Raw genomic sequence first — 15,442 nt, forward strand, 5'->3', positions numbered from 1 at the left:
ATCCCATGTTTCCTGTATGAACTATATTTCAGGGTAACCATATAGTTAATGATATTCTTTGTGCAACAATTCCAGAGAGCAAATGCAGAAGGAATGGTAGAATCACCATTTGCAATCCCTAATTAAATAATAAATTTAATGTTTTCTCAAACCCAGCACTATTGACATTTGGGGCCAGATAAGTCTTTATTTGGGAGCTGTCCTATGCTTTGTAGGATTTTTTTGTTGTTCAAAATATTACAGATGTCTCCTTTTTACCCCATTGACCCCTTCCACCCCTCACCCACTCCCCACCCCAGGCCTCCACCACACTATTGTCTGTGTCCATGGGTATGCATATATGCATATAAATTCTTTGGTTAATCTCTTCCCACCCACCCACCCCCACCTTCCCTCTGAGATTTCTCAGTCTGTTCCATGCTTCTATGTCACTGAATATATTTTGTTCATCAGATTATTGTGTTTAGATTCCACATATAAGTGAGATCATGTGATATTTGTCTTTCTCTGCCTGGCTTATTTCGCTTAGCATAATTTTCTCCAGGTCCATCCATGCTGTCCCAAAGGGTAAGAGATCCCTCTTCTTTACAGCTGCATAGTATTCCATGGTGTATATGTCCCACAGCTTTTTTATCCACTCATCTACTGATGGGTACTTGGGGTATTTCCAGATCTTAGCTATTGTAAATTATGCTGATATGAACAGAGGGGTGCACATATTCTTTCTGATTAGTGTTTCAGGATTCTTAGGATATAATCCTAAAAGTGGGATCACTGGGTCAAAAGGCAGCTCCATTTTTAATTTTTTGAGGAACCTCCATACTGTTTTCCATAGTGGCTGCACCAGTCTGCATTCCCACCAGCAATGTGCCAGGGTTCCCCTTTCTCCACATCCTCACCAGCACATGTCATTTGTTGATTTGTTGATGGTAGCCATTCTTACAGGTGTGAAGTGATACCTCATTATGGTTTTAATGTGCATCTCTGATGATTACTTTGAGCAATTTTTCGTGAATATGTCCCTTGGCCATCTGTATGTCCTCTTTGGAGAAGTGTCTATCCTTTGCCCATTTGTTAATTGGATTGTTTGTCTTCCTCTTGTTGAGCTGTATGAGTTCTTTGTACACTTTGGAAATTAACCACTTATCAGATGCATCCTTGACAAATATGTTCTCCCATACTATGGGCTTTCTTTGTATTTTGAGGCTGATTTCTTTTGCTGTGCAGAAGCATTTTAGTTTGATGTAGTCCCATTTGTTTATTTTTTCTTTTGTTTCTCTTGCTCTAGGAGTTGTATCAGTGAAAATTCCATTATGTGAAATGTCTGTGATTTTACTACCTATGTTTTCTTCCAGGATTTGTATGGTTTCATGACTTACATTTAAGTCTTTTATCCATTTTGAATTTATTCTTGTGTATGGAGTAAGTTGGTGATCTAGTTTAATTTTTTTTTTTTCATTTACCTGTCCAATTTCCCAACACCACTTATTGAGGAGACTGTCTTTACTCCATTGTATGCTCTTGACTCCTTTGTCAAATATTAACTGACCATAATGGTGTGGGTCTATTTCTGGGGTCTCTGGTCTTTTGTTGTACCAATTACGGGCTGTTTTGATTATGGCTTTGTATTACAGTTTGATATACAGTAAAGTGATCCCTCCAACTCTGTTCTTCTTTCCCAAGATTGCTGTGGCTATTCAGGGCCTTTTTTGGTTCCATATAAATTTTTGGAATATTTGTTCTATCTCTGTGAAATATGCCGTTGGTATTTTAATAGGAATTGCATTGAATCTATAGGTTGCTTTGGGTAGTATGAACATTTTAATGATATTAATTCTTCCAATAAATGAACATGGTAAATTCTTCCACTTGTTTACATCTTCTTCTATTTCTTTTTTCAGCATCCTGTAGTTTTCTGAGTACAGGACTTTTACATCCTTGGCTCAGTTTATTCCAAAGTATCTTATTTTTTTAGTTGCAATGGTAAATGGGATTTTTTTTTAGTTTCTCTTTCTGAGAGTTCATTGTTGGTGTATAAAAATGCCATCAATTTTCAGGTGCTAATTTTGTACCCAGCTACCTTGCCAAATTCATTTATCAAATCTGGTAGAACTTTGGTGGAGTCTTTAGAGTTTTCTATGTACAATATCATGTCATCTGCAAATAATGACAGTTTTACTTCCTCCTTTCCAATTTGGATACCTTTTATGTTTTCTTCCTGACTGATGGCTGTGGCAAGGACTTCCAGTACTATGCTGATTAAGAGTGGTGAAAGCAGACAAACCTGTCTTGTTCCTGTTTTTAAGGGAAATGGTTTTAGTTCTTGACCATTGAGCATGATGTTGGCTGTAGGTTTGTCATATATGGCCTTTATTATGTTGAGGTATGTTCCCTCTACTCCCACTTTGCTGAGAGTTTTTATCAAAAATGGGTGTTGCATTTTGTTGAATGCTTTTTCTGCATGTATTGATATGAGCATATGATTTTTGTCTTTCATTTTGTTTATGTGGTGTATCACATTTGTTGATTTGTGACTATTATACCAGCTTTGCATCCCTGGAATAAATCCCACTTGGTCATGGTATATGATCTTTTTAATGTGTTGCTGGACCCAGTTTGTTAGTATTTTGTTGAGGATTTTAGCATCAGGGATATTTCGAATCAGGGATATTGGCCTGTAATTTCCTTTCTTTGTAGTGTCTTTATCCTGTTTGGGGATTAGGGTGATGCTGGCCTCATAAAAAGAGCTTGGGAGTTTCCCCTCCTCTTTAATTTTCTGGAATAGATGGAGGAGAAGAGGTGTTAATACTTCTTTGAATGTTTGGTAAATCTTGCCTGTAAATCCATCTGATCCCAGACTTTTGTTTGCTGGGAGTTTTTTGATTACTGCTTCAATTTCATTAGTTGTTATTGGCTTATTAGGTTTTCTGATTCTTCCTGATTCAGCTTTGGAAGATTGTATGCTTCTAGGAACTTGTCCATTTCACCCAGGTTGTCCAGTTTGTTGGCATATAGTTGCTCATAGTATTTTCTTACAGCCCCTTGTATTTCTGTTGGGTCCGTTGTTATATTGCCTCTTTCATTTCTGATTTTAATTATTTGGTCCCTCTCTTTTTGTTTCTTGGTGAGTCTGGCTAAATGTGCATCAATCATACTCATATTTTCAAAGAATCAGCTCTTGGTTTCATTGGTCTTTTGTATTGTTGTTTTAGTCTCTATGTCATGAATTTCTGCTCTGATCTTTATTATTTCCTTCCTTCTACTTGCTCTGGGCTTTTCTTGCTGTTCTCTTTCTAATACTTTTAGCTGTTGTGTTAGATGGTTTATTAGAGCTTTTTCTTGTTTCTTGAGGTATGCCTGGAATGCTATGAACTTTCAGGACTGCTTTCACCATGTCCCATACATTTTAAGTTTGTTGTCTGTTGATTTTCGTTTCTTTTGAGGAAGTTTTTATTTCTTCCTGGATCTCATTGGTAACCCATTCATTGTTTAATAACATGCTATTTAGCCTCCATGTGTTTGAATATTTTTGAGTTTTTTCACAGTGGTTGATTTCTAGTTTCATGCCATTGTGATCTGAGAAGATGCTTGATATGATTTCAGTCATCTTGAACTTGTAAAGACTTGTTTTGTGCCCTAACGTGTGGTCTATTTTTGAAAATGTTCCATGTGCACTTGAGAAGAATGTGTATTCTCCTGCTTTGGGATGAAATGTTTTGTAAATGTCAATTAAATCCATTAGAATTAGTGTGTCATTTAAGGTCTGTGTTTCCCTGTTGATTTTTTTTTTTTTTGTCTTGATGATCTGTCAATGATGACAGGGGGGTTTTAAAGTCTCCCACTATGATTATGTTGCTGTCAATCTCACCCTTAAAGTCCACCAAGAAATTTTTTATATATTTAGATGTTCCTATATTGTGTGCATATATGTTTATAAGGGTTATTTCCTCCTGTTGGATCGATCCCTTTAGTATTATGTAGTGACCTTCTTTGTCTCTTATTTTGTGGACTTTACTTTGAAGTCTATTTTATCAGAAATAAGTATTGCTACTCCAGCTATTTTTTTATTTCCATTTGCATGGAATATTTTTTTCCATCCCTTCACTTTCAACCTATGTGAATCTTTTGCTCTTAGATGGGTCTCTTGTAGACAGCATATATTTGGGTCATGTTTTATTATCCATTCAGCTACCCTATGTCTTTTGATTGGACCATTTAATCCATTTACATTAAAGGTTATTATTGATATATACTTATTTAATGCCATTTTCCCTTTATGCTGATGTACCTTTCTCTCAATATTTCTTCTTCTTCTTCTTAAAGTAGTCCTTTTAGCATTTCCTGCAATGCTGGTTTGGTGGTACTGAACTCCTTTAGCCTTCTTTCATCTGGGAAGCAATTTATTTCACCTTCAAATTTAAATGATAGCCTTGCTAGATAAATCAGTCCTGGGTGCAGGTTCTTTCTTTTCATTACTTTGAGAACTTCATGCCAATCACTTCTGGCCTGAAGTGTTTCTGTTGAGAAATCTGCTGTCACCTTTATGGGGGCTTCCTTGTAGGTCACTGCTGTCTCTCTGTTGCAGCCCTTAGTATTCTCTCTTTGTCCTTAATATTTGCCATTTTAATTATGATGTGTCTTGGAGTGTGTCTTTTGGGGTTCCTCTTGTTTGGAACCCTCTGTTCTTCCTGAACTTGTGTGGCTTTCCTCTTCACCAGGTTAGGGAAATTTTCTGTCATTATTTCTTCCACCAGGTTCTCTATCCCTTGCTGACTTTCCTCCCTTTCTGGTTACCCCTATGATGCGAATGTTGTTTTGCTTCATGTTGTCCCAAAGTTCCCTTAAACTATCTTCATGCTTTTTAAGTGTTTTTTCTTTTTGCTGCTCTGATTGAGTGGTTTTTTTCTACCTTTTCTTCTAATTCACTTATTCTATCCTGTGCTTCATTTAGCCTGCTTTTAATTCCTTCCAGTGTATTCTTGATATCAGATATAATATTCTTCATTTCTGCCTGGTTCTTATTTATCATATCAATATCTTTTTTCATGCCAATGAAACTTTCACTTCCTGGACCTTCCCATTAAGTGTCTTGTGGTTCTCATTAATTTAAAAATATGAAATGCTTCACGAATTTGCTTGCCATCCTTGTGCATAGGGCCATGCTAATCTTCTCTGTATCATTTCAATTTTTAGTATATGTGCTGCTGAAGTGAGCACTGCTTTGTAGGATTTTTAGCAGCATCTCTGGTCCCTACTCATTAGATGCCATTAGCACACTCCATTCCCATTTTTGACAATCAAAAATGTCTTCAGACATTGTCATATGTCCCCTAAGAGACAAAGTCATCTCTGGTTGAGAACCACTAATCTAAGGAAATGATTATGAATGAATAAAAAAAGATTAGGCAAAGTGATGACAGGGAACTTTATAATGGAAGGATCAGGTTGAAACCATCTGAATCCATTGATCAATTTTAGCATCACTAAGAGTGGGACGGTTACATATGTGCCTCCTGATGTGATGGAGTAGGAAGCATACAGCACCACCTATGATATATTGGTACCAAAAATAAAAACTGAACCTAAATCTATTTAAGCTATAGCTGTAACTCTCAGTTTATGGTGAATATAGGAGATGGAAGGATAAATTCATTGTCACCACTAAGAAACAATCAGCCAAATCTAGAATGTGGAATATTTTATAGGAAAAGTGATATATTTTCTCCAGTGATAAGTAAGGTTAAGAACAAAGACAAGGTGCCATGGCCAGCATGCTCAGTGGTTAGAGTGTCAGCCTGTGGACTGAAGGGTTGAGGGTTCAATTCCTGGTCAAGGGCATGTACCTGGGTTGCAGGTTCAATCCCTGACCCCAGTCAGGTTGTGTGCAGGAGACAATCTATCAATCTGTCTCTCTCACATTCATGTCTCTCTCTCTCTCTCTTCCCTCCTCCCTTCCACTTTCTCTAAGAAATCACTGGAAAAATATTCTCCAGTGAGGATTAACCAAAAAACAAACAAACAAACAAACAAAAAACACAAAGAGAAAGGGATTACATTACCAGAATTTGTGACAGAGCTTTCCCTTTCCATGAGGTGGAAAGAGAGAGTAGTAACAAACTAAAAAATGTGTGGTGCACTGACCTGTTTTTCTGTGGACAGATGAAAGTGGCAGGTCAGTCAGTTTCAGTCCTAAAGGTTAAAGGGCCACAGCTCTAACAAATGGAAAATTGTGGGAAGATGGAAAGATAGTATCCGTGATTAACTAGGGACTCTGCCTTAAGGAGTAAATAAAAAGAATTTGTCTGAAAGTGATGAGGTATTTGAGGAGTGCCAAGGCAAGGGAAAATCCCTGTCATTATGGTGCACCCACTGCCAGCTGAGCTTCACTAAGAGGGCAAGCTTGCACATGAGGCTGTTAAGATGACTCAAACAAGAAAAGTGACTTGCAAGGCAGACAATAAACCTGCAAGAGGGGGCTGGGACAGAGCAGCCTGGAGCAACCAAAAAAACCCTACTCTGCTCAGCCATCCACCCACCCTGAAGTGGGATGGACATTTAGCATTGAAAATCTTGAAGCCCAATGAGTCCAAGAATTGGAAAAGATGTCATAAGAACTGAAAAGTTTTCCAAGTGGCTGATGGAGGTGAGCTAAGGTATGGGGCAACAAAACCCTGCAGACAAGAGGAAGTTGAAGGGGACTTTGCTCAGACCATTGATATGGGGATATGTAGAAGGAGGTCAGAGAACATACAGGGAACATTTAGGGATTGGGTCAATTAGAAGGCAATGGGGAATTGAGAGAGGGGGTAAGAGAGAGAGATGCTGGACAGCCACACCATTAAATTAGTATGGAATCCCTGGGTTTCTCAGCCTCAGGAATGGCAACAGACAGACAAGAAAAAAAAAAAAAAGAAAGAAAAAACCTTGAAAATTCAGCACTTGGCCCCTATAATGTGAAATATGGAAAGATTATACAACTTTCCAATTATTACAACCAAAATAACTAGAAAATAAAAACAAAATAGTTGATGCTGATTACTTTCTAGAAACTATCTAGAAAACAACTTTTGGTGGTGAACTAAGAGTTTGGGGATGGTGAATTCCTGCAACAAATCAATAGTATTTACCTCTTCAGAGAAGAATGAGCAGAGACTGAGGAAGAATCAGAGGGTGTTAAGTTTTTTATGAAGTCAAATATACATTTACCACATGATTCTGCAATTCCACTGCTAAGTATTTACCCTAGAGAAATAAAATTTCTGTTCACACAAAAACCTGTACATGAATGATTATAGAAGCCTAAAACTGGAAAAAACCCAAGTGCTTTTCATAGGTGAATGGATAAACAGACTTCTGTATGTCCATACAATAAAAGGACAATAACTGTCAGCAATAAAAGGGAATGAACTATTGATAAACACAACAACATGGATGAATCTCAGATGCATTAATCTGAGTAAAAGAAACCAGAATCAGAAGGCTCCATGGTATATAAATCTATCTATATGCTGGAAAAGATGAACTATGGGGATAGAAAACAGATCAGTAGTTGCTAGCAGGTAGGGGCAGGGGAAGGGTTAACTACCAAGGAGCATAAGGGAACTTTTTGTAATATGGAAATTTTTTATATCTTTATTTTGGTGGTGGTTACACAACTGTATACATTTATCAAAACTCATGTAACCATACTTCTAAAAAGGGTGAAGCTGGAGATTAAAGATGGTGGCAGAATAAGTGGAAGCTACACTGACACTCTCCCAGGACCAAACTGGAATTACAACTAAACTATAGAAAAACCATCCTGAATAACCAACTGCAACTGAAGACGAGCTGGAGAGCACCCCCATAACTAAGGAGGAAAAGTGCAGACTGCACAGAGACTGGTAGGAAATGCAGAGGCATGAGAGGGCTGGCTGGGATATCTCAGCTGTGGGAGATTCCCACTGAGGACTCTGGGGCCTAAACCCCAAGCTGGGCTTCCCAGTCAAGAGCACCAGAACTGAGAAAGGTGCCCATATAACATCTGGCTGTGAAAAGCAGCAGAGTTTCTGTCTGCCAGGGAGAGCTGGCCAGAAATGCAGGCACCCTCTTAAAGAGCCAACTCACAAAGTTTCCTGCGCAGCCACTCACTTTGGACTCCAGCAGAGGGAGGGCAGAGTGGACTGGAGTTGTGTAAGGAGAATCTAGGGTTGTGGGCTCTGGCGATAGAGCTCAGAAGGCAGCCCTCTGGATCCCTATACTGAGTCATTCCCCTATCCTGCAGAGGCAGACTTTTACCTTCCAAGCAGCTTTTGCCTGAGGGGGAAGTAATTGCCCTACCCTGCTGGAAAACCTCTTGCCTAAGGCTCATTAAGATACAGATAACAACCAGACACCCCACCCTGTGGAGCTTCTGCAACCTGAGACTCATTAAGAGAATCAGATTAATCAGCCTGCACGCAGAGGCAGACTTCAGAGTGCTTTGAGCCTTTGCCTGATCTGCTTTTGGACCTGGGCCTTAGAAAAGCAGACCTCAGTGTCCATCTTGATCCTGTCCAAACGCACCCACCCCAACAGGGGGACCTCAAGCCATGGGTTGTTGATAACTCCAAACAGGGTACTCAGGGCCATTCACAAACAGTGTCTGACATTGGCTTGCACCAGAGACCCTCCAAAAACACTGATAGTCCTAGCATATCTACCTAATACATAGGAACAAACCCAAATAAGCAGCCAAAATGGGAAGACAAAAAACAAGCCTCAAATGAAAGAACAAGAGAAGTCTCCAGAAAAAGAGCTAAATGAAATGGAGATAAGCAATCTATCAGAAAAGGACTTCAGCATACTGATTGTAAGGATGCTCGACAGCATGATAAAAGATATGGGAACTATGAAGGACATTAAGAATGACATAGCAAAAATAAAAAATACATTGGAAGGAATAAGCAGCAGATTAGAGGAAGCTGAGGATCAGATCAGCTAATTAGAAGACAGGGTAGAAAAAAGTCACTCAATCAGAGATCCAAAAAGAAAAAACAATTAAAAAACAGGAGGACAGTCTAAGGGAGCTGTGGGACAACATGACACATAACAATATTTGCATCATAGGAATGCCAGAAGAGGTTGAAAGTGAGCAAGGGATAGAGAACCTGTTTCAAGAAATAATGGCAGAAAACTTCCCTAACCTGGTGAAGGAAAAAGCCACACAAATTCAGGAGGCACAGAGAGTCCCAAGCAAGAAGAATCCAAAGAGGCCCATGCCCAGACACATCATAATTAAAATGCCAAAAATTCAAGACAAATAGAGCATCTTAAAGGTAGCAAGAGAAAAGTGATGTTACCTATAAAGGAGCTCTCATACGGCTGTGAGCTGACTTCTCATCAGAAACTCTACAGACCAGAAGGGAATGGCAATGAAATATTCAAGGTAATGCAAAACAAGAATCTAAAACCAAGGCTACTCTATCCAGCAAGGCTGTCATTCAAAATAGATGGTGAAAGAAAGAGCTTCCCAGACCAAAAAAAGGCTAAAGGAGTTTACCACTACCAAACCAGCATTGCAGGAAATGTTAAAGGGACTGCTGTAATTAGAAGTAGAAATAGAAGCATTGCAAGAAATGTTAAAGTGACTGCTGTAATAATAAGAAGAAATAGAGAAACACAGGCATAAAGAATTAAAATGGCAATAAATAAGGACCTATCAATAATAACCTTAAGGACTTTAAGGGAAAGATCAACAGCAATACAGTCATAGTCGTGGACTTTAACACCTCACTGACTTTACTGGATAGATCTTCGAGACAAAAAGTCAACACAGAAACATTGACTCTAAATGGTACACTAGATCAGATGGATTTAATTGGTATTTACAAAACATTTCACCCCAAAGCTGCAGAATATACATTCTTCTCAAGTGCACATGGGTCATTCTCAAAGATAGACCACATGTTAGGACACAAAACCAGTCTCTACAAGTTCAAGAAGATTGAAATCATATCAGGCATCTCAGATCACAAGGGCATAAAATTAGAAATCAACTATAGTAAAAACACTCAAAAACTTTCAAACACATGGAAGCTAAATAACATGCTATTAAACAATGAATGGGTTACCAATAAAATCAAGAAAGAAATCAAAAACTTCCTTGAAACAAATGAAAATGAACACACAATAACCCCAAATCTATGGGATACAGCGAAATCAGTTCTAAGAGGAAAGTTCATAGCACTACAGGCTACCTCAAAAAGCAAGACAAATTTTTAGTAAACTATCTAGCCCTAAACTCAAAGAATTAGGAAGTTCCATTGTGAAGCTGTCCAGACCAGGACTTTTGTATGCTGGGAGTTTTTTTTATTACTGCTTCAATTTCATCAGTTGTTATTAGCCTATTCAGGTTTTCTGATTCTTCCTGATTAAGTTTTACATGATCTCACTCATATGTGGAATCTAATAAACAAAATATACTGAAGAACAAAATAGTTCCAGAGACACAGAAGGATGGAACAGACTGGTAAATCTCAATGGGTAGTGGGGGGTGGGGGAGTGGGTGGGGAGAGATTAATCAAAGAACTTATATGCAAATATGCATAACCCATGGACACAGACAATAGTGTGCTGAAGGCCTGGGGAGGTGCAGATGCAGAGTGGAGGGGATCAATGAGCGGGGGGGGGGGGGGAAATGGGGGTTATCTGTAATATTTTCAACAATAAATGCCCCACCAGGCGTGGCTCAGCTGTTGAGCCTCTGTCAGCCTAAGATCCAGGAGCTCACAGTTCGATTCCTGATCAGGGCACATGCCTGGGTTGTGGGCTCAATCCCCAGTAAAGGGCATGCAGGAGGCAGCCAATCAATGACGACTCTCTCATCATTTCTGTCTCTCTGTCTCCCTCTACCTTCCTCTCTCTGAAATCAATAAAGATATATTTAAAAAAAAAATAAAGATAAATTTTGAAATAAATAAAAATTAAAAGGATGAAGCTTACTGTATGTAAATTATATCTTAATAAACCTGACTCTAACTTTTAAATCTGATTATCCAAGGAGACTACATTGGAGAAAATAGGCTAATAATCTGGTTGGTTCCTGTTTGGACCTGGTTTCAGATCAAAGAAAAACCCAAACAAACAAAAACCTAACATCAACTCACCTATCACCTCCAAGGAGAGATCAATGTCTCTACTCTTTAGGGAGAATGAGTGTATCCTGAGACACAAGGATAAGTAATAAATTTTGCCTGCCTGTTATTTCACTTTACATATGAGACTCTGCATCCAGGGAAAAATGGAAGAAGTTGCTTTGGTTCCAAGCCAAAAATATTCAGAAACATCTGACCATTCTGCCCTCACAAATTTCAATCTAAGAAAGCAGGAGTTGTGGGTTCCAAGAACATAATTGCTTCCCAAGGCCACACTGGGCTTGTTGGGGAGAATACAGAAGGGAATAGATATCTGGACTTTATCGCTGAATTCTGGGTACAGATAATTTATTTTACAAACTCCTTGACTGTACGCATTGTTTATGGGATGCAAAAATTTGCTGCAGTACCTGGTATTCCACAAGTAGCACCCAAGATTGAATTGGTTTAAAGTGGGAGTGTCTTAGTAACCTCAAGGATTTTTTTTCTTCTATTTTTTCTAACCTTTGTAATGCTGCCTCAGTGCAACTAATTTTGTGGAGTCAGCTGGATGGCAAACTTCAACCAAAGGGTCACACATTTCTACTTGAGCTCAAGTTGGTATAAAGCCTATGGCCACCTAAAATTCCAACAGAAAGATTTCCCCAATTCTGTTCATATCATAGGAGAAATGAGGACAATAGTCCAAAAACTGTTGGCTTGGAAGTAGAGCTACTGCCAAGGTTCATCCATAAACATTCCTGTCTGATTTGGAAACCAAATGGAACTTGAACAACTACGTTCTGTTATAGAGATTTCAATCTGTCCATCGGCACTAGTAGTAGCCTATGACCATTAGTTGAGTGGAGAAATTCTTAGAAAAGCCTTCAGCTTTTCCATGGGAAATATCTGTATCAATATCAATTGATGTCTATGTATCTCTAACTTATTTATTATTATCCTTTAACTAAATAATCTTAGAGGAGAACTAGTAACTGCAGGAGAAAACAAATTATACTTTGAGGATGACTCCTTTGCAAAAGGAAAAGTTGGACTGGGAGTCCAGGAACCTGAGTTCTAAATAAGCTACCTTGGAAAGTGGAATTGGGTCGAGGAGGTTGAAATTGCTGCCTTTGGGCTTCCAAAAGTGCAATCCATTTTGAGGATATCCAGGCACCCTAGTAACAAAGTCAGCCTATTTATTTCCAATAGTAAGTTGTTGGACCAGTGGAATATCCAGTATTTGATGAACTTTATTTGGCACTACTTCTGCTTTTCTTCCTATTAGAGAAGAAGGCAGTCTGACATAACAGTTAGGTGCACAGATTCTGGAGTTATTGTTGCCAGTATTCAAACCCTGTCTCTGCCTTTTCGTAGCTATGAGAACTTGAGCAGATTATTTAACATCTCTGTGTTTTAATTTCTTCAACTCTAAAAATAGGTATAGTAATAACAATGACTCCACTTTAGCACTGTCGTGAGTGGTGATTTTGTAAATGTAAAATCATTCAGAATAAGCAATAGCTCTTATAAGTATTATCTATTAGTATTACTCTTTTCATTTCTAGGGGCCCAAAGTATAAAACTGGGTGGAGAAATAAGAATTGGGAACATTGCATGCCTTGGCCAAAGTGTGCCATGAGACTCTTAACTATTAAAATTTCTGAACCACAGACCTGAGCTGGATCCTCTTTTCTAAATTTTTGTTCCTGGCCAATACAATTTAGAGGAGAGCCAGGAATATCAAAGTACTGCACACATCCCTCTCTGGTGGGTAGTTCCCAAATTTCCTTTTTATATGTCAGGAAACTCCTGTCATAACTAACCTAAGTCAGCATATGAATCTGTATTAGTCTCCCAAGACTGCCATAATTAATTGCCACAAATTGGATGGCTTTAAACAACAGAAAGTTATTCTGTCTTAATTCTGGAGGATAGATGTTTAAAATCAAGGTGACCAAAGTGCCATGCGTTCTCTGAGAGCACTAGGGGAAAATCTGTTTCATGCCTTTCTATTAGTTTCTAGTGTTGCTGGCAATCCTTGGCATTCCTGGGCTTGTAGACACATCACTTCAATCTCTGCCTCTGTTGTCACGTGGCATTCTCCCTATGTGTCTCTGTCTCCGTGTCTCTTCTCTTCCTATAAGGAGAACAGTCATTGGATTAAGGGGCCACCCTAATGACCACATCTGTGAAGTTCCTATTTTCAAATAAGATTATATTCACAGGTACTGGGGATTAAGACTTCAACATATATTTTGAGGGGACAGAATTCAACCCATTACTGGACCTAAGACAATAAACATTTTAGTATACCTGAAACCATGATATTGTCACACATATTGGGTGATGGGAAGAAATAAATATTGAAGAGGAGGACTGGTTTTCTACTTGCCTAGAATGCTCCCTGCAATGGTCCCAAACCAGATACTCTATGAATTTTTATCAGGAAATTTCTAGTTGAAGGCATAACTTTAGGTAAACTTTGAAAAAGACTGCCCAAGGTTGACTCTTCTCAGTGGTAGTTCACAGCTACTCTTCTCGAATTAAGACTATTCCAATTATGAAGGAGGATGCCCCCACCACTGGAAACCATCCAATTAAAGTATTTTGCTACTAAGGCAAGGGGGATACTTCCAAATAAGAAATGAGGTGGAAAGTAGCAAGCCTCACAAATATGAATGGGCAGTCACACATATCTAACATCCCTAACCCTGTGGACATTGTAGAGGGAATGAATCAGGTTTAAAGGTTGAAATGCCTAAGAGCTTCATAGGGCCTAGTTTGGCTAAACCCCTTCCTTTTAGGTTGACTAGCCTGAAGGAGCAAAACCTATACATATTAAGGTTTTACTGACAACTTTGTGTGGAGGCCTTAATATACTGAGGGTCCAGGAAGGGGAGTCAGAGATAAAACAATTTGGCAAAGAGTTACAACAGTTAGTTTAGGGCTTTAAATTTTAAAACTATCAACTGTATTATAGAATTCGGGCCAGGGCTCTACTCAGGCCAAAGAGAAAGCCCGAGAATTGGTTGAGAATTTGTCATGGCACATTGTCACATTCCATTCCTGTTCCCAAACTTGAGTGAGGTGTAGAGGATGAGGGATCCATTCTTGACAATGTGCAAGTTCATACTGAGTGTATACAAGTGGGATAATAGGTTTATCTATGCATTGTAGCTAAAGAGGCATGGGCAGAAGTCTTCAACCCTTTCCCTGGAGGGTTAAAACCAGAAACAAATGCAAGACTTACTCCTAGAATGCCACCTGTAGTGGATATAAAAATGTACCACTGAGATCTCCTGCTACAAGAAAGATAGTTGGCTAATAGCCCCAGTTTCTACTTGACTTGGTCCATCAACATATTTGTGCCAAGACCATGCTTTCCTTGGGCTACCAATAACCACCGACTGAGCATGATGCAAGTACTAGTGCTGACTCATTCTTGTAGGACACAAGATTCCTCTAACCCATCTGCCTGGCTCAAACTTTCTTTGAACTGTGCTATAGGCTAGGACTCTTTCAAGCCAATCTTTCTTTCCCACCCTCCTTCACAGGTGTCAGACCTGGATTGTAGTCTGAAGGCTCTCTCTGCCTACTTCTGCTTCTTCCTCTTTATAACCCATAGGCATTTCTCCCAGTAAATTTCTTGCACATCTACTCCCATCTTGGTATCTGCTTCTTGGAGGCTTTGAATAGACATAAATCAGAAAGCAGATAATCAGAGAGAGTTTGGGGACTGGAATACTCTCTACCTGCTGGACAAAGTGGATGCCATTCTGAGTTGTAGATGGGAACAGATACTCCTTTTCACAAGGTGGTGACCCAAATGTTGAAGATTTCACCAGTAATGACCTGGAAAAATGCCCAGTAGAAGGGAACACCCTTGCAGGTATGATGATTCTGGCATTTGAAAGATAGGTCAGCAAAGTTGCTTGGTTATTACTAATTTGTATTTATGTCCTACAAAGGGATAATGAGATTGAGGGCTGTTAACAAGCAATTGTAAAGACTAAGTATAAGAACCAGAGGATCTTGTTGATAACTTATAAAGATGCCCTTTTCTCCTTCAGTAGAAGAGAAGTCACATCAGAAGAACAGACTCAGGACTTGGTCCTCAAGATAGTTAAATGTTCATCCCAGGCAAGTCTGTCACACTAAAGTTAGAGCCCTGGTTGGAAAAACCTGAGACCTAAAAAATAGAATAGTATTTTGATAGATAATCCTAAAATGTTGGCTCTGTAGATTTCCCTGGACTCACAGAAATTGCAGAGGTAGCTCACCTTTCCCTAGTCTTCTCTCATGCTAGAAGATGCCAGGGAGGCCTCACCCCACCTAAACAAATGGTT

At 39.0% G+C, this 15,442-nt stretch overlaps 1 non-coding gene across 1 annotated transcript; it reads right to left on the reverse strand.

Moving 5' to 3' along the window:
- Positions 1 to 5,108: 5,108 nt before the first annotated feature.
- LOC148090576 (U6 spliceosomal RNA) lies at positions 5,109 to 5,217 on the reverse strand. The gene has a single exon (XR_015713799.1). It is a non-coding gene; the product is annotated as a U6 spliceosomal RNA (small nuclear RNA).
- Between the last annotated feature and the right edge of the window lie 10,225 nt (positions 5,218 to 15,442).

The sequence above is a fragment of the Miniopterus natalensis genome, chromosome X (assembly GCF_054644295.1).
Source record: "Miniopterus natalensis isolate mMinNat1 chromosome X, mMinNat1.hap1, whole genome shotgun sequence".
NCBI classification, from domain to species: Eukaryota; Metazoa; Chordata; class Mammalia; order Chiroptera; family Miniopteridae; genus Miniopterus; species Miniopterus natalensis.